Genomic DNA, 27,764 nt, shown 5'->3' with positions numbered 1-27,764 from the left:
TGAAGACCAGAGATACTGTCATCACTGTGGGCCTCTTCAGTTGGGGGACTTGATAGTGCTGGCACTTCCTCTCCGGTGACACTGGTAGGGGTACCGGTGGGGATGTAAATGGTGTGTTATGGTTAATGTGTATGACATATCGTACATCCCTGGCTTCCCCTCTATGGTTGGTGTTGCCCTGCCAGCTTTTACTTGTGTATGTTGGTGTATGGTGGGATTGGTAATTCTCTATGCTGTGCATGCTTTGGTGATGAGTGTCCATGCAGGACTGTGAGGGGTGTCCATGCATTGATACAGCATGCAGGGCTTGGCATTGGGATTAGTGAGATGTGATGGAGGGGTGTGTGGGATGTAGTGGAGTGATGGGAGTGAGGGTGAGGGTATGTGATGGCATGCAGGTATTGGGGGTGATAGTTGTTGAAAGTTGACTTACCAGAGTCCAGTCCTCCTCCAACTCCAACCAGGCCCTCAGGATGCAGTATTGCCAAGACTTGCTCCTCCCATGCTGTAAGTTGTGGGGAAGAGGTGGGGGCCCACCGCCAGTCCTCTGTATAGCAAGCTGGTGTCCTGCTCCAATGGAACACACCTTCTCCTGTAGGTCATTCCACCTCTTACTGATGTCGTCCCTTGTTCTGGGAGCAGTCCCACGGTGTTGACCCTGTCCACGATTCTCCGCCATAGCTCCATCTTCATGGCTATTGATAATTGCTGCACCTGTGCTCCAAATAGCTTTGGCTCTACCCTGACAATTTCCTCCACCATGACCCTTAACTCCCCTTCAGTGAAACAGGGGTGCCTTTGTGGTGCGATGGGTGTTATGTGATGTGTGTTGGTGAGGGTGTGTTGGGTAATATGTTGGGGTGTGTGAAGTGGGGTGCGTGAGGGATGTATGGGTGTATGTGGTGTGTGTATGTAGTTGTGTCAGTGGTCTTGGTGTCAGTCTCATTGTATTCGTGGGTAATATGGGGGTGTGTTTTATGGTGGTGTGGTTGTGTGGGTGTAGTGTGTGTATGGGTGTCAGGTGTGTGTTGTTTGAATTGTCCAATGTGGTGTTGTTTTGTCTGTGGGTGTCCATTGTGAGCGCAGCGGTATGCACCGCCAATGGTTTACCGCCTTTGAATGTCCGCTGTGGTGATTCATGGGACATATTGTGGTGGGCGTTGTTCTTTTGGTGTAACGGTGTGGGTTACTGATACCGCCACTTTATCACTGACATTTGGTCTGGCGGATTTGTGTATGTGGCTGAATTCTGTCAAATTAGTGTGTGTGTGTCATAATATGGTGAACAGATATCCATCGCCGCTGCGGTAAGTTGGCAGCCATCAGCGTGGTGGTAAGAGGGATTTATCGCCAGGGTCATATTAAGGGCCTTTATGTCCATGGTCTCCTAGGAAATTCAACAATGCAATTGTATTGTATTCACACCCTTCTTTAGTCCTAGTCACAATTAATAAATCATCAGTGTAATGCAACAATGTTGACTGATAAGGCATTACTAATGATTCCAAATTCTTTTTCAAGATCTGATTGAAAATGGATGGTGACTCTGAGAACCCTTGTGGAATTCTATACTATCAGTAGACTTTATTCAGGAATTTGAAACAAAAGATATATCTGCTGTCCTCATGAAGAGGATCTGAAAAGAATGCTTGACATAAGTCTACCACAGTGAACCATTCAGCATCACATGGGATCTGAAACATAATCACAGCTGGATTTGGCACAACTGGGAAACACGTAACCACTATGGGCCAGATGTAGCAAAGGGTTTTACCCATTCTGTCTCTATGGGAAAATGTGTTCGTACATATGGCCCTATGTCATTTATTTTTTTCAAATCCTGTACAAATCTAATTTTCCCACAAGGCTTGCACAGTCCCATTATTGATTAAATACATGGGCTGCTCAACACTTCCTTCATAATCCAAACTCTTCTATCAATGGTCTCACTCCTTCAATTGCATCTTTTGCCATTGGATACTGTGGAGTCTGAGGAAAAACTACATTGGGCTTCACTACAACTCTAACTGGCTCTACTCCTTTCATCAACTGAATATCTTTTCCTGAAGCATCCCAAACTTCAGTCTTAACACTTTTCTGTAAGTCATCAGGAAGATCTTTCACTGCAAATACAGGAAAAAAACTAATCAGAGGAGCTTCCTCCTTCACTGTCTCATCAAAACTGATCATAGAAAATTCTTCAGACACTGACTTATTGTTAACAGTAAGTGTTGGGTCTTCTTCATCACCACTGTTTGTTTGAATTGTAATTCCCTCATCTGAACAGGTAATGCAATATCTTGTTTTGCACAATAGATCCCTTCCCATTAAGGGCACAGGACTTGAATCACAAACCACAAAGTTATGCAAACCTTTAAAATTGCCAATCGTAACCAAAACTGGTTCTGTAATTGGGTTTGCCAAATAATAATAATAATGATTAGCAACCCCCACAATCTGAACTGTCTTCCCTGACAAGGACAAATCTACAACTTCTACAAATTTCACTGTTGAGCGTGTAGCTCCAGTGTCAACCAAAAATAAAACTCTATGACCATTCACTTTTCCTTTAACATAAGGACCTTTCTGATCCACTTCTAAAGAAGCTGCCATCACACATTCATCTTCATCTGAACTCTCAGACATCAATTCATCGTTTATTCCATCCTCACTGTGTAATGGAAATTGGTGTACTGTATTGTTACTCTGATTCACACTTGGACCTGTGACCATGTGAGAAGGACTACCTGTTGCTGATCCATACGTGCTTGAAGTATCTGAATCTGTTGTCTAGGCATTTGAATTTGTTGTGCAGGCACCATCTGCACGTGTGGCTGCATCTGCTGTAACTGGAGCATTCACGTTTTGTAAAGGCTGTACATTTGACATGGGCTGCATTGGTTGAAAACCTTCCATTGTGTTTACACTATTCTGGAACTTTTGAATTTGACCTCTTATTCTTGCTCCTTTCGCATTTTGAAATGAATTGACATCCTTTGCTTGTTGAATCATACCTCCCTAGTTTATTATAGGACGCTGCCGTTTCCAATGTCCAATTCCCCCTGCAAGCATGACAAGGTAACATCCTCTTTCCTTGCTGCTCTCCTTGAATCGTTACTGCATTCAAATCCAAGCCACGATTAACATTTCCCATTGCAGCACAACCTCTACCTCTGCCTCCATTCGGAAATGTACCTTGATTCTGAAACATGCCATTTCCCTGTTGCTTCTGAGGCTGGAAACTTCCCTGAATCCCTGTCTGTGCAGCGTTAATCTGCATCACCATCGCTTTCTCCTTCAAATTTTTCTGTTTCAACTCAGTCTCATCACTACAGTATTTCGCATACTGCAGCACCTCATCAATCATTTTAGCTTGCCAGCAAATAAAATCACTATTAATCATCTGACTAATCTCTGATCTGAGTCCCTCAACAAACCTGAACACAAAATGAATCATGTCTTTTGGCTCAATTGTTTCTGTACCACTGTAATGTTTAAATGCTTTTAACAATCTCTCATAGTATGCATGAATTGATTCTCTATTCTCTGCCAATCAATGTTTTTGGGTGCAATTCTTGTTTTCAGAAATTCAATGACTTTATAGTAATATTTAATTACTTCAGGTGATGGTGCAACTGTTGTTGGATCTCTTGGTGGTTCACTTGTTGGCCAATCTACACTCCTCTTGCATTCAATACATAAATCTGCTGGAACGACTGTCTCTAAATGAGTGTTTATATCTTACCACAGCCATTTTGGAAGTTTCACAAACCTATCTGTTTGCTGATACCATTACACTGGTTTCTCCCTCAATCTGGGGTAATCATTTGTAAATGATGAAATGTCAGTTATGCTCCAAGGAACATGTACAAAATTCCCTCTTGGAATTTCTCTCATTGGCAAAACTTTTACTGCTTCTCTTTCCTGCATTGCTTCTGTAGAAGAATTACCAGGACCTCTTTACAGCTTGTCTTTTTTCTTCACCCATCTGCCTTCCCATTTGTCTAATGCTCTCCATATCTGGATGACTTGAAGCAACTCTCTAAGGTGTATTTTCGTTCCTGCAGATCTCATGTGTTCAAAATCTTTTGCATCAAAATCCAACATATAACTTATGTTCAAATGTTTCATTTTTGATAAATCATCCCATGTTTGTCTGCTACATCAGCTAACTGTTGATGTATCTCACCTGCTTCTTTTGTAATCTTCAGGCACAAGTTTCTCAATTCTTCTTCAGTGTTGGACTGTAACCTATTTACACCCATGGTTCCCTCAACAAGTCCACTCACTTCAACCTAAAGCCTAGTCTAGTTAATATAATTCCCTCCACTGTAAACATCTTGTGGGGTATTCAGCTTTTCTAACGCTTGGTTAATTGTGAGTTGTCAACCCTTGTAATGAGATGTTATTATGCTGATTACTAGGTAGCTGTTGTACAGTTAGACTCAGAGGTGTCATCGACCTCGAATCAGCACCAATGAACCTCTGAAAGGACTCAAGTCTATCAATTACCTTGTTCCATCAACGATCTGTGTCACAGGTGTACCTATTTTGGCATTATCACTGATTCCTCCTCCCACTAAATTCTGATTCAGGATTCCCTGTCCATATGTACCATTGTTACCCTGGGCATACAACGGTATGGGTAGACCAATGTGACAGGTACAGACACTGCATCTGGACTTATTCTGGCATTTACATTCTGAGACTGCATTACACCTGTGTTCTACATTTGAGTTAGTAACAACGGGGTTGGGACTGACTTAATCAACATTGGTTTCCGGTAAAACTGTCCTGTTGGCACTGTAAGATTTGTTGTTGCCTCCACAATTGGCACATTTGGATAAATCCTAGGAACACTAGGTTGTGGCAACTGTACAGAATCTGTTGACTGATTTTGACTATTCTGCATTGGTATTTGTTCTAAAGGAGTAATCTGGATTGAACTCTGTGTCATGTTAGGATTAACCTCTGTAGAAGTCTCAATCATGTTAAGACTACTCTGTATTGAACTCTGTGTCATGTTAACCTGTGTTGATGCAGAAGGATTCAGACTAGGACGTGGACCATTCTCTTGTGCCACATATGGTGGTGGTAGAAGATTTCTCAATATCTGTAAAATAAACTTATCATCATCTGATTCCTCATTATTAATCAAAGACCTTTCAGGTTCTTTTGATGTCTGTTCTTCATCTGATGAAGGAAAACTATTTTTGGATTTCTTTAAGACTTTCCTTGCATCTTTTTCTCTAGCTTTAGACATTGCAGGAAATTTCCCCAAACCATGTAAGGTATCAAGTCTCCACTGTCTCTGGTCATTGTCCCACCTAGCTTCTGCTAGTGACTTCTCATTTTTCTCTCAAATTTCAATGCTTGTTGTCTGGCTACTAGCTCCCAGATTGCCAATGCCTCAAATTGAGCTGGTCTTGGTGGAGGTTTTAGACCATACATCACTTGTCTCAAATTTTCTAAAATTCTCACATTAAATTTCCCATTTTCAGGAAACACTAAGCTCCCTTCCTTTCTTGTGATTTTGCACAAATGTTTTAACCAAAGTCATGCTCCAGTTCCTTTCTCTTCAATTACAACGTATGCTGGAGAACCTTCTGGCGGACAGATTTCACCTAACCTTGCTGGAATATATTCATCTCCTCTAAGAGCACTTTTTAAATCTTTGAAAAACTTTATTTTCACAAATTTATGTAAAAAATCAATAAGCAGGAAGTGACTTTTAATCCCACAATCCTCTTTGTCTCCCTTCTCAACCAATTGCGCTTCATGGTTGTCCACCAATCCGTTTGCGACCCTTCTCATTAACCAACCTATCTCAGCGCAGCAAAAAATGACGTCACACTTACACACAGCAACTGACAAAGTCTTGCGGCTTGTCCTCCTAACCTCAAAAACATTCAAAACTAATGCAATATTTTTTGCAAGCACTTCTCAATACACTTTTGATATACTCCAGAGTCCTAGACCTTCCTCAGGGTCTGTATACCAACAACCACGTGGACAATTTTTGAGCACCAAGCGCCACACACATGTGAAGTTCACCAACTTCCCTACTCTCACACTTTGGAGTACACAAACCCCTTCTTCAACAACATTTGGAGTACGCCAACTCCCCTAAAGTCTCACTAACAACACAATCACCTGCTAAAAAATTAGCTAAAGCTGTGCAAGTGAATAATCTACTTCATTCAACCTAACAACAGAATGCTGAGAACATTCCCAATCAGCATAGGCAGACTCAAAGGATCAGGGACAATCACCTTGGGTGTTTAGGGACACATCTTCTTCATAATTCTCATCAATAAAAAAAAAAATCAATAAATCTCAATCAATAATCCATAACAATCAAGAATTAGCAATCAACAATCCATAAAGACATAACCATCAAACTCTGGCTACCAAAAACTGTTGCAGCGCAGATCCTTGTCTCATCCTATTATTTAATAATAGTGAGTGATTGGACTCTGCCTTAAGGTCAATGAACCTTTTGGCTTGTATGGATTATATTGATTATCACATTGATTGACACATTGATTATTGATACATAAGACAACAACATTAAACAATAATAATATTCACCAAAGAATCAATATATGACGACAAGGTGTCTATAGGTTTTCACCGATTTCAACTCGTGTCCTTGTAGGTACCATAGATGCATTTTCCTTCTAATTTTACTTACAACCATGACTTTGGTTTTCTTTTGGTTTATTGTCCGGCCGTGACTGGGTGAGTAGTTAGATAATTTATTGATGAGACATTGAAAGCCGACTCTTGCTTGACTAAGCAGAATCACATTGTTTGCGTACAAAAGATTAGAGAAGTGAAGGCCTCCTACTTTGGGGCATGGGCATTTACCTCATCCAGGGCTGGAGTCCACTCTGTCAGAAATAGATTAAATAAATATGGCGCCAATGCACATCGTTCTTTTAGACCCTGAGAGGTGTCTATTTTCCTGGACAAGAGGGAGCGTTGCAGCGCAGATCCTTGTCTCATCTTATTTAATAATAGTGAGTGATTGGACGCCGCCTTGATGTCAATGAACCTTTGAATTGTATGGACTATATTGAATATTACATTGATTGACACATTGATTATTGACACATAAAACAACAACATTAAACAATAATAATATTCACCAAGGAATCAATATATGGCTCACCATGACCCATTTGGCCATGAATAACCACACCTTTTAGTCTCAATGAAAATATTTATTTCCCTATATTAAAAATGCTAAAGTCACAAAAATTATTCTCAACACCAAATGGTACAAACAAAGTAGCATCACAGGCTGGCAAATTGCTCTGAGAAATCTTAGTTTAGACAGAGAAAATAAAATATTACACTCAATAGAACACAAATCAATAATATGAGTATCTGTGTAAGAGAGATAGAACACATTTGATTAAGTAAATAAACAATGTCAAATCATAAGCACAGAGAAAACACCTCACTAACCTCAAATTAGAATTAGCATGACGGGCATCATGCAAAAGTTTTAGTAACATAAATTTAGAAAACATCCAGCTATGGCACTATCAAAAATAGCAGCAGAATTCTTAAACTGTAGCAGACAAATACAAATACACAGAATTCATACATTTACCTCTCCTTAGGGTAAACAGCAATCATTTTACAGCTTCATCAGGGGATCTCAGCATCAGGACAAAGGCAGTGGAAAGGGGTGACAATTCAGAAATTTGGACTCTAAATTCTCTGAACCATCAAATTAATTATTTAAGGCAGACAGCATAGCACTATATGCTCTAAGCATTAAGTGCTAAAATAAGCACCAGCATTTTTGCAAGGAGCCTAGAAAATAATTCAAAATAATAAAGTACCAGAATGTCAGTGGACTGGCTGGCAAAACATGAAATGTCAAAGTGACGGATCATAAGAATGAGAAGTGAAGCCTCTGGAAACCAGGGAAAATAATGCACACCAATGTCTTATTCACAAACATTAAATTAAACTTGCTAAACGTCTGTGATTGGCCGAAAACTGCATATGCGCATTAATCATCCAATCACAAAACATCAGTACATCAGAAAATATTCCACTATTAACTTAAATATTGTGTGTTCCTCTGTCTCTTCCTTTTTTGCGTCAGCACAAATGATATTAATTATTGTTTCCTGCAGTCTTCTATGCACGTTTTTTGTGAAGGTCTTTTGTTCAACGCATTCCAGAATGCACTCGCTGCGGGATGATAGTCAGGAAGAAATGTTATAACTTTAAATCATCTCTCTCTCCCCTCCAAAGAAATACATTCGATTAGTACGAACCACAGATTAAGCTCATAATTCAGACAAAAGAAGCTTGTAATTCCATGGAAACGTTTGACACTTTTATCTTGGCCTAGCAAACAGATAACTACATGTGATGACCTTGCTTACTTGAGACACAGCAGAGAACAAGTGTTGAAAGAAAGACATTTCATTAATAAAAGTTTTACACAAGGAGAGATTCAAACAAAAAATGTTTTATACAGTGGGCATGAAATCATTCTACTAATGTAACATTTTATGAGCACTGGCAGACATTCAACATCAGCTCTGGCCTTGTTCTGCTGAAAGGCACCGCAGAAAACTTGAGAATTACTCCCATTTATTCTAACATTATTTTTCAAAGCACATGTTCTTAAAGAGACGGAATATATATTATTTTTTATCACAAAGCTAACACATTTAAAAAAATATGTGCAGGGCTTTCACTCTGATAGTGGCCATTTAACAAGCACTATTTTAACATTTATTTTTTTCATTTGAAGCGTTTCTCATGTTAGTGTATCAGTGTGATTAAATAAAATAGTTATTGCAGGTCAAGTCTGCGCTCACAGGAGCAGTCTCCTATTCTCACTCTTGTCCAAGTGCCTGTGTAGAGAATCTGAATTGCTTTCAAAACGCACCCTGGAATGCCCTGGCTGACGATTTCAGCCAGAGGAGGTTACGCTGCACACTGTCAAACGCTGCCTTGAAGACCACAAAACAAAGGTAGTCACTTGCTTGTTAAGCTCTAGTTGATCTATTATAACAGAAAGTGCTATAATATTGGTTGCTGTACCAACATCTTAAGTGGGATGATGTGTTTTTCCTTCTGCATAAAAGTTGATTTGGTTAATAAAGGGCAAACAAAATTCTTTGCCCAAGTGTCTATAAGTGTGATGAGGCAATTTTTTTCAGGCTGTTGCCAGTCGGATCGGGTTAATTATTGAACCTTTCCATGGGTATGAGATGCTTTGAAGCTGCACAGTGCTATTGAAACCAATTGTCAGTTGTTTGCCCAAATCTTTTTATTAGTTTTGTATAATACCATTCGGTCTAGGGACGCCATTGCATCTACATTTCTGCATGGATTTACAAACTTGGTTTTCGGCATGCAGTCATCTTTGAGTGAAATCATTGTTGGATTTGTACTTTTTTTCACATGCTTAATGTTAGAAATGAGGTCTTTGGTTGGCAGTAAGGTTACCCCCTGGTTAAGCAAGGACCCTCACTCTAGTCAGGGTAAGTCACACACAATCCAAATTATCCTGTGCCCACCCTCTGGTAGCTTGGCAGTGAGCAGTCAGGCTTAACTTAGAAGGCAATGTGTAAGGTATTGGTGCAATAAATCATGCAGTAACACAGTATAGCACCTAAAAAATACACCATACAGTGTTTAGAAAAATGTATAATATTTATCTGATAAGATGCAGGTCAAAACGATTAAAATGCAATAAGAATATGTTGAGCTATCACTGTAAAAGTGATATAAAGTGTCTTTATTCTTTTAAAAGCAATAAATGTCTCTTTCAAGCACAAAGTACCTGGTTTGTGATCAAAATTCCCGCAAAGAACTGCAGAGGACGAGATGCATCAAAAACAAGGAGGTGTGCGTCATTCATACAGGGACGACTTTGCGTCGATTTCCAGCACTCTGTCGTGGATCCTCTTCGGGTTGTGGGGGTTTTTGGATGCCCCGGGGATGATGCGTGGATTTCCGGCGCTGGCAGGACGAAGTCAGAGGGGCTGAGTCGAACCGGTGGGCACTGTGTGGAAATTTCTAACACACGGCAGGCGCTGCGTCAATTCCTCTCTGGAAGTCGGGCTGCGTTGCTCCGGCTTGGCTGTGCGTCGATCCAGTGGGCAGTGCGTTGAATTTCCAGTTGCTATGCTGGAGGTCCATCGATCTCCTCATTGCGAAGTCGGGCTGTGATGTTCTGGTTCGACCTGCGGTGAATTTTTCACCGCAATGCAGGCTGTGCATCATTTCTGGCAGGCTGTGCGTCGATTTTCACCGCACAAGGAGTCCTTCTTGTAGAGATGGAGTCTTTTTGGTCCTGAGACTTCAGGGAACAGGAGGCAAGCTCTATCCAAGCCTTTGGAGAGCACTTCTCACCACAGCCAAAAAGCAGCAAGGCAGCAGGGAAACAGCAAGGCAGCAGTCCTTCACAGAAAACAGTCAGGTGAGTCTTTTGGGTATCCAGGCAGTTCTTCTTGGCAGGATGCAGGTTCTGGTTCAGGTTCTCTTCTTCAGGAAGTGTCTTGTTCAGAAGTGTCTGAGTTGGTATGGGCAGAGGCTCTGTTTGAATACACAAATGTGCCTTTGAAGTGGGGGAGACTTCAAAGAGTGGCTTAGAAGTGCACAAGGTCCCCTTTCAGTTCAATCATGTCTGCCAGGGGCCCACTAGCAGGTGTGACAGTCCTTTGTGTGGGGGCAGGCTACTGTATTTTGACATACAAGTGTCAGGCCCTCCACCTTCCCAGCCCAGGAAGACCCATTCAAAATACAGATGTGTGCAAGGGAGGCTGAGTATCCTGTGTTTGGGGTGTGTCTGGGTGAATGCACAAGGGAGCTGTCAGCTGAACACAGCCAGACGTGGATTGTAAGGCACAGAAGGATTTAAGTGCAGAGAAATGCTCACTTTCTAAAAGTGGCATTTCTAAAATAGTAATATCAAATCCAACTTCACCAGTCAGCATGATTTTGTATCACCATTCTGGCCATACTAAATATGACCTTCCTACTCCATTCAGATCAGCAGCTACCACTCAAACATTATGGCCCTCATTAGGACCTTAGCCGCCCGCCAAGATCGGATCGTCGGGCGGCCGCCAATGCGGCCGCACTCACGCCGCGGCCATTTGGAGATCCCCACTGGGCCGGCGGGCGGAAACCTGGTTTCCGCCCGCCGGCCCAGTGGTGATCTCAGCCGCAACACAGGAGTTGGCTCCAAATGGAGCCGGCGGTGTTGCGGCTGTGCGCCGGGTGCAGTTGCACCCATCGCGCTTTTTACTGTCTGCTATGCAGACAGTGATAAGCTCCATGGGGCCCTGTCAGGGGGCCCCTGCACTGCCCATGCCGGTGGCATGGGCAGTGCAGGGGCCCCCAGGGGCCCGTGACTACCCTTTCTGCCAGCCTTTTCCTGGCGGTTCAAACCGCCAGGAAAAGGGTGGCGGGAGGGGGACTCGTAATCCCCTGGGCAGCACTGCAAGCAGCGCTGCCCTGGCGTCTTACAACCGCCGGGGACATTGTGGCGGAAAACCGCCGGCCCCGGCGGTGCGACCGCGGCGCATCCGCCACGGTCGTAATACCCCAGGAAGCACCGCCAGCCTGTTGGCGGTGCTTCCGTCAAAACAGCCCTGGCGGTCTCGGACCGCCAGGGTTGTAATGAGGGCCTATATGAGGGTAGCCCTGATGTTAGCCTATGAAGGGAGCAGGCCTTACAGCAGTGTAAAAAGGAATTTTGTTGTTTTACACTACAAGGACATATAAACTACACAGGTGCATTTCCTGTCTTTTGCCTACACGGCACCCTGCCCTATGGCTTACCTAGGGCATACATTAGGGGTGACTTATATGTAGAAAAAGGGGACTTTTTAGCTTGGCAAGTACTTGTAAATACCAAGTCGAATTGGCAGTGAAACTGCACACACAGGCCTTGCAATGGCAGGCCTGAGACAAGGTTAAGGAGCTACTTAAGTGGGTGGCACAATCAGTGCTGCATGCCCAATAGAAGCATTTAATCTACAGGCCCTGCGCACATATAGTGCACTTTACTAGCTTCTTAATAGTAAATTAAACAGTCCAGTTGGGTATAATCCATTGTTATCATGTTTAAAGGGAGAGAGCATATGCACTTTAGCACTGGTTAGCAGCGGTAAAGTGCACAGAGTCTTAAAACCAGCAAAAACAATATCTAAAAAGTGGAGGGTGGCACGCAAAAGGTTAGGGGTGACCACCGTAAGGCTGTCAGGTCTAACACTTAATGATTGTTGATTCAGCCGAGGATTAGGTAAAATGTTTGGATAGAAAGTTGACCCATCTTGTTTCTTTAAGATTTGAATTATTTACAGCATTTTGGGTCCTATTTAAGCTGTTCGCTATCCTCCAAAAGTCCCTTGAATTTCTCTTCTTGGCTTTTTCCCAGAAGTTCTGACTTGCAGCGATTTTATTCCTCCGAGACCACCCCCTGATAGAGCATATTTATACATTTCAATTTGGCTTGAATCAAAGGATTACTAGGCTTCCGCCATGCCATTCTCAACATTCTATTGCAATACCTCTTTGCAATTTGACATAAAGCAGAAATATAATTCCTTTGTGGATCTTGAGGGCGCCTTATAACATGATGCGTGGTTGGGCAGTTTTTGGGCGAATATTTGCTTGTTAAATTCACTGAAAAAAGCTTGCACTTGGAGATCGGTTTTAGATGTCCCTTATTGTAGTAGTATCTGATGAGGTGTGCTGTGGCTTCCCGGATAACAGCTATATTACAGTCAGCACAACTTCTTAAAATGTATAGTTTCTATTACCCCCTGCATGGTGGTTGCCTGCTGACGAAGGCAGCATTTAACATTAAGCTCTATAATTTGCAGTCCGTGATCACTTTTGGCTCTTTTTTCAATCTGAAATTATGTGATTAAAAAAAGTAGTCAGAGGGTAGCTGCTGTGAAGTCAATTATGGAGTGAAAATCAGAGGTGTATCAGGCCCACACTGGTGGGGAATCTTATTGGTATCTGTCACTTAATGCTGTTAGCCCAAGGGATTCGAAGCCTTTTACCAGCGAGACCGCCTTTGTGTCATTTTCACTTTTGCTTGCACTCCCTTTAGTTTATATAGGAACAATCTGGACATGATCCTGCTCTGTGACGTAGTCATGACGGACAAACAGCCACAGCAGGTATATATTGAATTCTCCTGTTACGATGATTTCCGGAGTTGTTTGATAGTGTAGGTTGGCTAGTAAAATATGTAACAGTTTAAGTGTCATGGTTTCACTTGTTCTTGGATTCGAATGAATATATAGGTTATTTAACAAAAGGGTTGTGTCAAATGTAATATGCCACTTCCCCAATTTAACCATTAGGATGTTTTCATCACCCGATTCCACCAATTCACTTTCCAGTTATGCAGCTACAAAGATTGCCAGACCCCTCTTCAGGCGGCCAAATCTCCTGGTTTTGTATAATTGGTTTAAAAAGCTTACAAAGCCATCAATGGTAAATGGCAATGTTGACCATGTTTCTTGTAGCATTACGTATTGGAAATTCCTCAGATAGCTTATCAGGTCCTAATTGTGATTTTTATCAAGCCATTTATATTCCATGAGCCAAGTTTCATTAAGTCAGGTGGTTGGTCTTACTTGGAGCGCTGGATATCAACGTGTCAATCCTGCCTGCGTCATGCAACCTAACTCTAATAGCATAATCTGTATGCACCTGGTGATGAATGATTGCTATTTTAGGAAAGAGTTGAGACAGATAGAATTTCTAAGCATGGAGTACATTTGGGGATTGTCTCTTGAGGCTTGCGGTGGCGTGAACTCCTTTTGGTAGGCGAGGGGGAATGGATATGCTGCAGGACAGCGCATGCTGATTCTATGTCAGGACCGGAGGCGAGGATTATGCCTATCTTTCTCCACTTTATTAAATGAGCAGCCAAGTAATTAACACAAACTACAAGTCCCATGAACAATTGGGAAAAATGAGTACAGTGATAACCAATAAACAGTAAGAATTTTTGTCCAATTAAAAGAAAGGCAGTCCATAACGTAGTCCCTTGTTTGTGTTGAGACTTCCTCTTTCATCGCTGCTCGCAGCCGAGATAAGTCGTTTTTTCCAGCTCTGTACTTTTCTAACAGTAATTTATTTGTTTATGCTCATTTTATTGTACTTTTAATTATTGTTTACTCCTTTCTTTTTTCCGTGTTCGCGGGAGCGTTTTTCGCCCCTTCGCGACCACTTTTTCTTATTGTGGTGCACTTTTTCCTTCCCGACAACCGTCAGAGGGCGCTTGTCGGGAAGGCAACTAAGGTAACCGTAGCAACGAATGAGGAGACGCGCTGAGCGCAGCGCACATATTTTCTCCTCAGAGCGCAACAAGAGTGTTTCTTCTCGACGCGCGCTCGTTCGTTAAAACGGAATTTCTCTGCCTGGAGAGCGACGCCCTGCTGGGTCCGTAATTAATTTAAAAAAAAAAAAAAAAGAAAAGGAAGAAGAAAAAGGCTTTGACGCCCCTACAGGGGTCGGTATTGACATTATTTATATATATATTTTTGTCCTTCATACTTAACCCTTTGGGGTTATTATTATTATTATTACACTGCCTTTTTTGGGACATTCTCCCAGGCAAGCAACCCCTTTCGATTATTTTAGTGCACTGGGGTGTAATTGTCCCTGGCTTTAGCCTCTTACTCTTGAGTGCTCAGACACTCTTTTTTCTATCAACTGACGCCCAGTTGTATACAGATATAAGTATATATATATATATACTAAAAAAAAAAAAGACTAAAAAAAAAGAAGAAGAAAGAAGGAACTTCTGAGACTATTCTATTGTTTAATATTCTACTTTAATGTTTCCATATATTTAAAAAAAAATAATAATAAATGGATATGGATCCTAATGAGGAGGAGGAATTTTTTGATGCGGTGGACGCGTCCATTTATAGGGCCGTCTCGGAAGCAATTGGTCCTCTTGAGAACTGACTGTCGCAACAGATAGCGCGCGAATGCGCAAAACTTTCATCCCCTCCTGTTATTCCTTCCGCTCCACCTGCATCCAATGATATCTTTGCAGACGCCCCTCCAAATAAGCGTCCTCGTGAATCGGGCTTTGATGTGGACCTTTTTGATAGAGTTAGGAATTCTCTGAACTCTCCTTCGGATTCTTCTTTTCCTTCAAGGCCTCTATCACCAGCTCTCCTTCACAGTGATTCGTCAGGGGATCAGGAAGCGGATGCCAGTCCATCCAAATCTGGGCTTCCTTCTGGTTCACAATCTGCTCAAATCTCAGACATGTTGGATCCCGACAATATTATCCATCCTAGATCATCTGAATGGGCGCCATCTGACAAGGTGGCACTTTATGTTGCGTCACGTATAAGGAAACCGCTGGAGAAAGATTCTCGTAACTGCCTTCGAGCTGAGTGTCCACGACCATCTTTGGCAGACAAAGTAGCCATTACCCCAGATTTAGACCCCAAAATGTCTACCTTTCTGCAGAAATTTATAAAAGATCCTAAGAAAGGAATTGATAGGTCCTGGAGAGCATGTCAAGATAAACTACTCGATGTCTTGGGACCCTTGACAAAAATTTTGGACATGGCAGAAGATGCTAAATCTTCTGATGCTATAATTTCTCCTGAGGTTCTCTCAGGTTGGGCACAACACGCTATAATTTTTTTGGGAAATGCTAACTGCGCCCTTTCCACTGAGCGCAGACGTTCTTTATTAATTAAAGTGGATCCCAAACTGGGGGACCTAGCTGATTCTGAAGCAGGTCCGATAGCGCAAGGAGGTTTGTTTGGCGAACCTTTCATAAAAGAGTTAGGGAAATTTGTTAATACTTTCACCTCCCTGGACAAGGCGCATTTTTCAATAAAAAAAGTTTTTCCCACTCGGATTTTCCATGGGGCCGGTCGAGGAAGGGGCCGCTCGTCCGGCCGCCCATATTCAACCAACTCCTTCAAGGGGCAAGGCTCCAAGCAAACTCAGTTCCAGGATCACAACCGTTTTGCCAACTTCTACCCGACAAGGGCTAGACGTTTCAGACATCGTGGTGGCAGAGGATCGTCAGCAACAACCTCTTACGGTAAGTGTTCTCCCTTCTTCCCTTCTAAAAGTAGGGGGTCGTTTGGAGAGTTTTATCCACGAATGGAATCAAATTACACAAGATGCATGGGTCTTACAAACAGTTCAAGGTTTTCATATAGAGTTTGTGGGAACTCCCACACAAATTTCGCTTCCAAAACCCCTAGTGTTCTCTTCGCAAGACTCCCTTTTAGTAGACACCGAAATTTCAGATTTATTACAAAAACAAGCCATTTGCCCAACAACCCCACATCCGAGGGGTTTCATAAGCAACATTTTTTTAGTGGACAAAACGGATGGCGGTCGTCGACCAGTCATCAATCTAAAAGAGTTCAACGAGTGGCTTGTGTACCGCCACTTCAAAATGGAAGGAATCCACCTTCTTCGAGATATTTTGCGCCCCTTAGATTGGATGGCTCACCTCGACTTAAAAAACGCCTACCTCACTATCCCTGTCTATCCACCCCACAGGCATTTTCTTCAGTTTTTCTGGGGCGATCAAACTTTCGAATTCACTACCCTTCCATTCGGTCTTTCCTCAGCCCCGTGGTGCTTCACCAAGGTTCTCAAACCGATGGTGGAACACCTCAGGGCTCAGGGAATTCGATTAATTGTTTACCTCGACGACATTTTACTTCTGGCCCAATGTCCCAAACAACTTTCAACGCACCTGCAGACAACCGTCAACTTGCTCCAAAACCTAGGGTTTATCATAAACGAGGCCAAGTCACTTTTAATTCCTTCTCAAAAGCTGGTTTTTCTAGGTTTCACTATTGATTCGGTGGCCGCGACTCTAAGCCTTCCCTCCCGCAAGATGACGAAAATACGTCACGAACTTCGTCGTACCTTGGTCAAACACAAGGTCTCGCTACGTCAAATTGCCTGCTTCCTAGGACTTCTCTCTTCCTCTATTCAGGCAATTTTCCCGGGCCCTCTGCATTACCGAGCTCTTCAGCGGCTCAAGGCAACCCATCTGCGCAAACGTCTATCGTATTCTCAAAAAGTGATTCTTTCACAAGAAGCGGTAGAAGAAATTCGTTGGTGGCTTTCACATATGGAAGCCTGGTACGACAGAGCTATTTTCGGCTCAGCTCCAGATTTGGTTATAGAGTCCGACGCCAGCAGAGCAGGCTGGGGTGCCCGATGTGGCAATTTCTCTACCGGAGGGACGTGGTCTCTGCAAGAACAGAACTTACATATAAACTGTCTCGAGTTACTAGCCGGCTCATTTGCAGTCAAATGCTGGACCAAGGATTCTATCAAGTCCAACGTCCTCTTGAAGATGGACAATATTTCGGCGGTCCGTTATATCAATCATCTAGGTGGCTCTCATTCCGAAACACTTTCCAATCTGGCCTCCAGTTTTTGGCAATACTGCCTAGACCATCAGGTTTCTGTGACAGCACAGTATCTCCCAGGAAGCCAGAATCAGATTGCGGACTTTCATTCGCGACACCTCAAGGACTCCAGCCTGTGGAAACTTCATCCAGAAGTTTTTTCCTCTCTGTCCCAACTTTGGGGGCCGTTCTCAGTCGACCTCTTTGCCTCCAGGTTGGATCACCAGATTCCCAGATTCTTCAGCTGGAGGCCGGATCCTCTGGCAACAGCTACGGACGCATTTCTACAGGATTGGAGTCAGGAGAAACCCTATGCTTTCCCTCCTTTTGCGATGATTACTCGAACATCTGCACAGGTGTGTCGTCAATCGGCATCCATTGTGATCATAACTCCAATCTGGAGATCTCAAGTGTGGTTTCCGGTTCTTCTGGAACTTTCTTGGGATTTTCCAATCCGACTTCACCTGTTTCCCTCGCTTCTTCTCAGTCCGAATGGTACCCCTCATCAGATGGTCCTCGAGGGTTCTCTAGCCTTAATGGCGTGGCAGAATTCCGGGGACGCTGGTCGGTGTCGGGACTTTCGCAACAGGCTGAGGAATTGTTATCCAAGGCATGGGCCCCCAGCACTTGTAAACGCTACAGATCTGCGTGGGGAAGATGGTCCCGTTGGTGTTTGCAAAGGGGTTTTAATCCCGTGGAGACAGACATAGTTCATATCCTGAACTTCCTTGCTGACCTCGCTTCCAAAGGTTTAGCTTATCGTTCTATTAATACCTATTGATCCGCGATTTTAGCCGGGCACATAGTACTGGATGGTTTCCCTGTCGGCGAGCACAAACTGGTGTGTCGCCTTCTTCGGGGTATAAGACTTTCTTTGCCTCCGGAACCTCGGTATTCTTTCCTTTGGGATGTTAATCAAGTTGTGAACCTTTTCTTATCTTGGCAACATAATCACTACCTTTCCAGGAAAGAACTGTCGGCTAAGCTAGCCATGTTACTTTGTCTCGTTTCTTGTAGAATGGTCTCTGATGTTCGGGCTCTCGACATTTCCCATAGATCTTTTTCTCCTTCAGGAGTCTCGTTTACAGTGGGTAGACGTACAAAAACTAATACCAGGGTTATATCTTATCCGGCTTTTCCTGATGCTCCAAAATTATGTTTGGTTCAATGCCTTAAAGCATACGAGGACATGTCTTCCGAACTCCGTCCTCCGGGGGAAGATCAGCTCCTTATCTCTTTACGTAAACCTCATAGAGCTGTTTTTTCTCCTACTATTGCTCGCTGGGTTCGTTGGGTCATGCATGAAGCGGACATTGATCTTTCCCTTTTTGGTGCACATTCTGCTCGTGGGGCTATGGCCTCTAAAGCATTCCACTTAGGTGCTCGTCTGGAGGACATCATTAATGCAGCAGACTGGTCGTCAGATTTTACCTTCAAAAGGTTTTACTTCAAACCAGTTCTGAACATAGCACAATTGGTTGTCAACGAGCTTTAAACCAGCATAATCCTCGCCTCCGGTCCTGACATAGAATGAAAAATGTCCTAGCTATCGTAACGGAAAGTTTCAATTCTATTAAGGACTCGGAGGCGAGGATTATCCCACCCTGATCACCTTTATAATACTACAAAGTTTAGGTGAACCCACCCTGTATTTAGTAAGTAAATTCTATCTTATATATTTCATGCTTTTTTTCTCATTCTTATACTGCATTTAAAAAAAAAAAAAAAAAAAAATTAATAAATAAATGAATAAATAAAATAAAAAAAATGTATTGATTCAACTTAAACAACAATCTGATTAGTTTTTTCTGAATGAGAGTTTTTTCCTTAATCTGTTTTATTTTTCATAGGATCTGATTCCACAAAACAAGAGGCTTCATAATCGTTCTTGACTGGCTCGCGCTTCGAAAGAGGAAGACTCAACACAAACAAGGGACTACGTTATGGACTGCCTTTCTTTTAATTGGACAAAAATTCTTACTGTTTATTGGTTATCACTGTACTCATTTTTCCCAATTGTTCATGGGACTTGTAGTTTGTGTTAATTACTTGGCTGCTCATTTAATAAAGTGGAGAAAGATAGGCATAATCCTCGCCTCCGAGTCCTTAATAGAATTGAAACTTTCCGTTACGATAGCCAGGAAATTTTTCATTCTAATCAACACCACCTCTTTCCAGGAGGATTTTCCTGGCTTTCAAAAAATTCAATCGACTCAGGCCCATTCTTATGGATGGTTAGCTTCGCTTTAGCGTAACTTTTTGGTGCTAAATACCGCTAACCTAACTCCATATTTATATTTTGACGCTAGACCCGTCTAGCATCAAAATATTGGGGTTAGCGCCATTTCTAGGATGCGCGAAACCACCTTGCGCATGGTCAGACTAGGCATTAAAAAAAGGCTCACAAACCACCACTCAAGGAAAACACACAGATGGAGATTTGGAAACGTCCAGGACAACATGGAAGTTGTACTGCTCCAGCTGGGTACACGCCGCAGATGCCTGCAAAGTCAGCAGATCCCTTCACCACCACTGCAACAACCCCAAACACCACCTTAGCAGCCACAAATGCAGCGAAGAAGGAAGGAGAGGATATTCAGTCCATTGTATGCATGGTGCACAATATTGTGTCACACATCACGGCAAGGGTGCAAACTCCCCATTACAGTCAACTGATGACAGAACTCCTCGCTGTCCTCCATATGACGGTGTCTGGATCATTCCAATAACGGGTGCACAAGTGGCTGGCATCTCTAATCCTTCTCTGTCTTTCTCCCAAAGGTCCTGGGCGCAATCCTAAGCTTCACACACCACCATATCTGCTTCCCAAACACCCAGCATCTGCAGCAGGAGACCAAGCACGGTTTCTATCAAATTGCTGGGTTTCCGCATGTGCTGGTTGCAATGGACTGTACCAATATCCAACTGGTGGCACCTGCAGCAACAGAACACCTATATAGGAACCACAAACAGACTCCTTCCATCAATGTGCAAGCCATCATGGATCACCGTGGGCTCTTCTGCAACATCCTGGTGAAATATCAAGGCAGCGTCCATGACGCATACATCTTTTGTCATTGCACCATCAACCAGCGGTTCCAGGATGGCCAATATGGCAATAGGCTACTCATAGGTAAGCCACCATACCAATCATTATACACAACACACCAACCATCTAGGACAAACAAGACAAACACCACACTAAATACACATGGGCAGGGCCACTGAAATGTACAGGCAACAACATATATGCAGCATGTCCACTACAATGCATACATTGCATGTCATAAACACATACACCGAAATGTTCATAACAGAGTCACACCCTAAAGGGCACACCACGTGTGGACAGGTGGAGCCAAGTTCCCTTTGCATACAGAAGCTGCTCACAAACCGTTACAACTGGTCACAGGTTGACAACTAAATACAGATTTCACACACACATTACACCAAACAAAGAAGTGCACAAGCATGACAATGGCATAGGCTATGGTTATTTTGAGGAAGTCACACATAGGCACAGTCCCACGTAAACCATGGTGTCCAAGCCCCAGTCAGAACCTAAATCAAATGCCTCACAAGTAGTGCCATAACCAAATATATATGTTAGCTACACATGCCTGAGATACCTGTAGTGTGCACATACATCTGTCTGCTGCATTTTGTCACACAAATAAAAATAAAAAATCACCAGCCATTAAAGACCATGGGGCTGAATCATTAGAAATGGGGCAGCACCTACTCCAGTGCCACCTCACATGTGCCCCTAGTGCCCCCTAACAACATCATGTTCCGTTGCAAATCCCAGAAATGGTCCACCGTGGTGCTGAGTCTGTAAAAACAACACTAACAGTCATGGATGTCATAGTAGGACTCGTTAAGGGGTATAGCGGACATAACTGACCTTGCATGCACTGTACCAAGGGACTCATGTTAAAAATAGCTGTGCCCCCTCCCAAAGCCTGCACTGTGCATGTATAGAAAGTGTCTGTCAGAAATCATGTTTTGGAAGCTAGGATATACTACTGCACCAAATTACATCATCCTACTAATGTGTGATGCACACCCTCGTACACTTGATGGCTGGCACAACCATCATCTGCCACAAAGGGTCACAAAGTGTCACACTGCATGCGTAGTGCTGCATAGTAACATGGACGGCACAGTCTGGCCTTGTAGGGCAACTATGTTGTTTCAACATCTGACACCATTGTGGTGCTAGGAGGCGGTAGGTACCATCTAGCAATAGAACACCACTTCAAATTCAAATATGGACCACACAACACCTTTACCTAAATCATTACCATAATTTTGGGATCAACATAAATTTACCCAGGCCCTTGAGCCACTACCCAAGTTTGTCATGTCCATCAACATAGACCAATGAAACCATTTCACAAGAACAGGAACATACACAATACCACAAGCAAATCTGTGTCACCACTCCAACTAAAAAGTACAACTGCCATGGTATGTTCCAAACCACCATCAACACTTAACAACACATCTTCTCTCTATCCTTTGCAGCTGATCAAGGGTACGGCATACAGCCATGGGTGATGACCCCATTTGCTAATCTCATACTAGTGGAAGAGTGGGCCTACAACGAGGGACACAGGAAAACTCGCAACATGGTACAGAGGACGTTTGGGCTCCTGAAATCCAGGTTCAGGTGCCTGGCCTTGACAGGAGGAAGCCTTTTGTATGCCCCACCACTTGTTCGCAAGATCATTCTGGCATGTGCAATCCTGCACAACATATGCGTCCGGACAAATATCCCCTGGGGTGAACAGGTTGATGTTCCCAGCGGGGAGGAGGATGACAATGGAGCAGATAATGTGGAGGGGGAACAACTGAACACTGCTGCAGGAGTTTGTAGGAGACTCCACATTGTGGAGAACATCTACATATAGGCCCTCATTATGAACATGGCGGCAATCACCGCTCCACCGTTTGTGGCGGTAACTACTGCCAACAGTCTGGTGGTCCGGACCACCAAATAAAGAAGAACATGAGAAACAGCCAGCAGGCTATCCACACACTGCCAGCATTGGAGTGCTGACAACAACGGAAGAGGCCGCCCACAGGCCGACGGAAAGGCCCCACCCGCCCAATAAATAATGAAGCATAAGACTGCCATCAGTCCCGGGGTGGAAAGGAACCAAATAAAAGGAAACACTCACCGTAGGCACTCACAACACGCCAAAGCAGACATGGAGAGAGAGTTGCTAATAATGCCAGTTCTGCTCCTTGCAATATACGTCCACGACCGTGACCGCCGATGAAGACAACGGTAAGTACAGCAACCTAGTACACAAGGGAAGAAAGGGCACAGTTACACACCAACCCACCTCACCCACCGTGCAACGCACTCCCAACCCCTCACACTATCACAAGCCATACACACCCGAAGAAGAGGTACTTACCTGACACAAGGCAAAAAAAACTGCCCAAAGTACACACATGTGCACACCACACCCCCACAATGAAACGATGAACCACATCTCTATATTGTGCCAACATCACCACTGGGCACACAAACTTTAATATAAAATGAAATATGAATGTCCAAATAAGGCCATTGGCCAGTCCATGATATAGCCTGATGGGCCGAAATGGGCCGAAGTTGACTCCCACATGTGCACAGAGTACTTCACATCAGTGGGGCAGCCAGGCACCACAGGGAACAGGGGCAGGGGGTTGGGGAGTGGGGACTTACATCTGGAGGGGGGGCTTGGGCTTCTGTTTGGGAGATGGAGGGGGTTTGGGTTTGCCCTTGGAAGGTGGGGGAGGGCTGGCTTGGATTGGGGTGTGGCAGTTGGAGCTGGGGCAGCACAGGGCTTCTTCCTGTCTGGGGAAGAGGCACTGGAATGGGAAGGGTTGACTGGGGCGGACTTAGATGAGGAAGGAGTGGACAGGGCAAGGAGATGGGCACATTTAGGGACGAGACAGGATGGGCCAGTGGGTTCGAACAGGTCGACACGGGACAGGAAACGTTTTTTAGGGGCAGTTGGGGTGGATATGGAAGAAGGTGTGGGAGTGGAGGTAGAGGGAGTGCTTGTAACAGGTGTTGGTGTGCTGGACGTGGATGCAGGTGCCTGTACAATATGCTGATGTTTGGTGGATGTGTGTTGAGTGGGTATCTGGGAACGATGGAGTGTCTTGGGAGGAGGGGGGTGGACACAATGGGACAAGACAGGCTGCCAGTGTAAATGGATGTTGTCTGGGTGTCTGCAGGTCTGGTGAGTGTGCTGCATGTGTCAGTCAATGTTGGTGTGTTGAGTGCAGGTGTGAAGTCTGGGGTGGATGACTGGATGTCAGATGGTGACTGCAAGAATGGGGCCAGAAGCTGTGACTGGGGGTGCAGTGCCTGTGGGTGTGCATGTTGAGGTGACAGACAGGCAGGCGAGAGAGGTGGACACAATGAGGGAAGTGGATGTTGTCATGTGTGCCTTTGTATGTTGGCTCTGTGTATGCCTGTGGTGGGAAGTGTGCTGCTAGTGTTTCTCTGTGTGCTTCTTGTGTATTGATCTGAGTGCATGGCTGTCTGAACGTGTGCTTGGGATGGGTCAAGGGAGTGGGGTGCTGGAAGGGGTAGAGGTGGTTGGAGGGGGGACGGGAAAACCAGGGACACTGGCTGCCATCAAAGAGGAGGTCAGAGCCTGAAAAGATCTCTGTAGGCCGGACATGGCACCGACATGGCACTGTGAATGCCTTCCAGGTATACACTGCATTGCTGCATCTGGGATGCTAGTCCTTGGATAGCATTCACAATGGTTTTCTGTCCTACAGAGAAGGTCCTCATGAGGTCAATAGCCTCCTCTGTGAGGGCAGCAGGGCTGACTGGGGCAGGGGAGGAGGTGCCTGGGGCGAAGGAGACACCCACCCTTCTGAGTGAGCGGGCATGGGCAACTGGGTGGGGAGCAACTGGGAGGGTGATAATGGTATGGGTGTGGCGGAATGAGGGGGGCCACTAGGGTCCGCCACCACCAGGGAGCTCCCATCGCAGAGGGTATCAGAGTCACTACCGGCAGTGATAGTTGCCCCCCTCCCCATGGTACTCCCCTCGCCCTCCCACCCACTGGTCCCCTTTGCGTCGGTCGACTCTGCCTCCTTGAAACCGTGGGGCACTGCATTCCCACTCGCCGGTGTCACTGCTTCCTCACCAGATGATGCTGATGTACACGAAGAACACAAGAGCACAGGGGTGGGGAGACAAAACATGAGAGAAATTAGTAAATACCAGAATGGAATGACATCCTTGGTGCACAAACACTTCCATCCAGCTTACGCACCTACATGCAGCACCTACAACTATAGTCATGATTATGGCCCTGACTAGTGGCCACTACCCCAGCATAAAACTAATTTCCCACATAAAACACGGACCTGATGAACTGTGTGGACTACACACATGGGGGACTATGGCCAGCCAATGCACCCTCTAGCCCATGTGCCCACAAAGAACCCTCCAGTACAGGATGATCAATCCCCAAGGGCCTATTGTGACTGTTTAGACCTGCCCCTAACAATTTTCATGCCCATGGAGGGCAGGACTGCTGGATGACACCTGTCAGAGTGCCTGGCACTAGACAGCATACATACCACAGCACACAAACACATCCATCAAAGTGGTATGAAACAGTGTTGGTTCTCACCCCCTTGTGGCTGCTGTGCTGCCTTCAAGCACCCATCCAAATCCGGATAAGCCACCGCCAGAATGTGGGATATTAGGGGGGGATCAGGGTCTGACAGGCACCCCTTCCTCATTGGGAGGCCTTCCCAAGCTGGGCCTCGCAGGTCTTCCTGGCCCAGCGCCACAGGTCCTCCCACCTCTGGGGTGAGTGTGTATGACACCGGATCAGTACATAGCTGACAGCCAGACTGTATGCAAGTAATGGCAGTTTGTTACAGTCCTGTTTCAACCACTTTTTCAGATGATTCTGGCTACCCCAACTTGCAATGGCTCCTGACACCTGTGAGAAATCCCAGGACAGATGCAGAGGGGAATTACAGTGAGGCCCATGGACGTACTAGGAGGGTGATTGAGCGCACTATAGGTCTCCTGAAGGCTAAATTTTGTTGCCTCCATCTCTCTGGGGATCCCTGTGCTATGGCCCTGAGAAGGTGTGTAGAATAGGGATGGCCTGCTGCATGCTGCACAACGGGGCTGTGAGGAGATCTATCCCCCACTAGAGGAGGAGGGGGCTGTACATCCAGACCTGCTACCTGAGGGGGTAAGAGTGATGGTGAGGATGAAGAGGGGGAAGATGTCCACTCCAGGAACCAGCTGATCCACCTATACTTCCAGTGACTATGAGGTACTGTCCTCTGATGATGTTGTCTGCACTACATAATTTTTGTATGACTCATTTTTGGGGGGATGTGGTGTCTGTAGTCATTGACACTGTAACCTGGAGACTAAGGTGGCATGTGCCATGTAAACAAACATGGTGTACATTTTGGTTTACTCCAGACGATGTTGTGCGTGGAGTACCAATCCTGCAATAAAGGTATGAATATGGAATTGACTGGCAAATGCATTCACACTTACAATTGAATATTCATAATGACAGGGGACATACAAATTGGTGTAAATGTGTTTCATTATGTGTCACAGTTGCATAGGTGCGCTGTACAGTGATAGAGAGTGGGCTCATGGTAGATGTCCATACCCGGTACATGGGCTCAGCGATTGGTGGCAGTGGGTATTGGTCTATACAGGGAGTGCAGAATTATTAGGCAAGTTGTATTTTTGAGGATTAATTTTATTATCGAACAACAACCATGTTCTCAATGAACCCAAAAAACTCATTAATATCAAAGCTGAATATTTTTGGAAGTAGTTTTTAGTTTGTTTTTAGTTTTAGCTATGTTAGGGGGATATCTGTGTGTGCAGGTGACTATTACTGTGCATAATTATTAGGCAACTTAACAAAAAAAAATATATACCCATTTCAATTATTTATTATTACCAGTGAAACCAATATAACATCTCAACATTCACAAATATACATTTCTGACATTCAAAAACAAAACAAAAACAAATCAGTGACCAATATAGCCACCTTTCTTTGCAAGGACACTCAAAAGCCTGCCATCCATGGATTCTGTCAGTGTTTTGATCTGTTCACCATCAACATTGCGTGCAGCAGCAACCACAGCCTCCCAGACACTGTTCAGAGAGGTGTACTGTTTTCCCTCCTTGTAAATCTCACATTTGATGATGGACCACAGGTTCTCAATGGGGTTCAGATCAGGTGAACAAGGAGGCCATGTCATTAGATTTCCTTCTTTTATACCCTTTCTTGCCAGCCACGCTGTGGAGTACTTGGACGCGTGTGATGGAGCATTGTCCTGCATGAGAATCATGTTTTTCTTGAAGGATGCAGACTTCTTCCTGTACCACTGCTTGAAGAAGGTGTCTTCCAGGAACTGGCAGTAGGACTGGGAGTTGAGCTTGACTCCATCCTCAACCCGAAAAGGCCCCACAAGCTCATCTTTGATGATACCAGCCCAAACCAGTACTCCACCTCCACCTTGCTGGCGTCTGAGTCGGACTGGAGCTCTCTGCCCTTTACCAATCCAGCCACGGGCCCATCCATCTGGCCCATCAAGACTCACTCTCATTTCATCAGTCCATTAAACCTTAGAAAAATCAGTCTTGAGATATTTCTTGGCCCAGTCTTGACGTTTCAGCTTGTGTGTCTTGTTCAGTGGTGGTCGTCTTTCAGCCTTTCTTACCTTGGCCATGTCTCTGAGTATTGCACACCTTGTGCTTTTGGGCACTCCAGTGATGTTGCAGCTCTGAAATATGGGCAAACTGGTGGCAAGTGGCATCGTGGCAGCTGCACGCTTGACTTTTCTCAGTTCATGGGCAGTTATTTTGCACCTTGGTTTTTCCACACGCTTCTTGCGACCCTGTTGACTATTTTGAATGAAACGCTTGATTGTTCGATGATCACGCTTCAGAAGCTTTGCAATTTTAAGAGTGCTGCATCCCTCTGCAAGATATCTCACTATTTTTGACTTTTCTGAGCCTGTCAAGTCCTTCTTTTGACCCATTTTGCCAAAGGAAAGGAAGTTGCCTAATAATTATGCACACCTGATATAGGGTGTTGATGTCATTAGACCACATCCCTTCTCATTACAGAGATGCACATCACCTAATATGCTTAATTGGTAGTAGGCTTTCGAGCCTATACAGCTTGGAGTAAGACAACATGCATAAAGAGGATGATGTGGTCAAAATACTCATTTGCCTAATAATTCTGCACTCCCTGTATGTACCTTACAAGTTGTTATGTTACTATTGGTGGGTGAGAATGTTAGCACAGT

The sequence above is a fragment of the Pleurodeles waltl genome, chromosome 3_1 (assembly GCF_031143425.1).
Source record: "Pleurodeles waltl isolate 20211129_DDA chromosome 3_1, aPleWal1.hap1.20221129, whole genome shotgun sequence".
NCBI classification, from domain to species: domain Eukaryota; kingdom Metazoa; phylum Chordata; class Amphibia; order Caudata; family Salamandridae; genus Pleurodeles; species Pleurodeles waltl.
Note: the sequence above shows the minus strand (reverse complement) of the source record.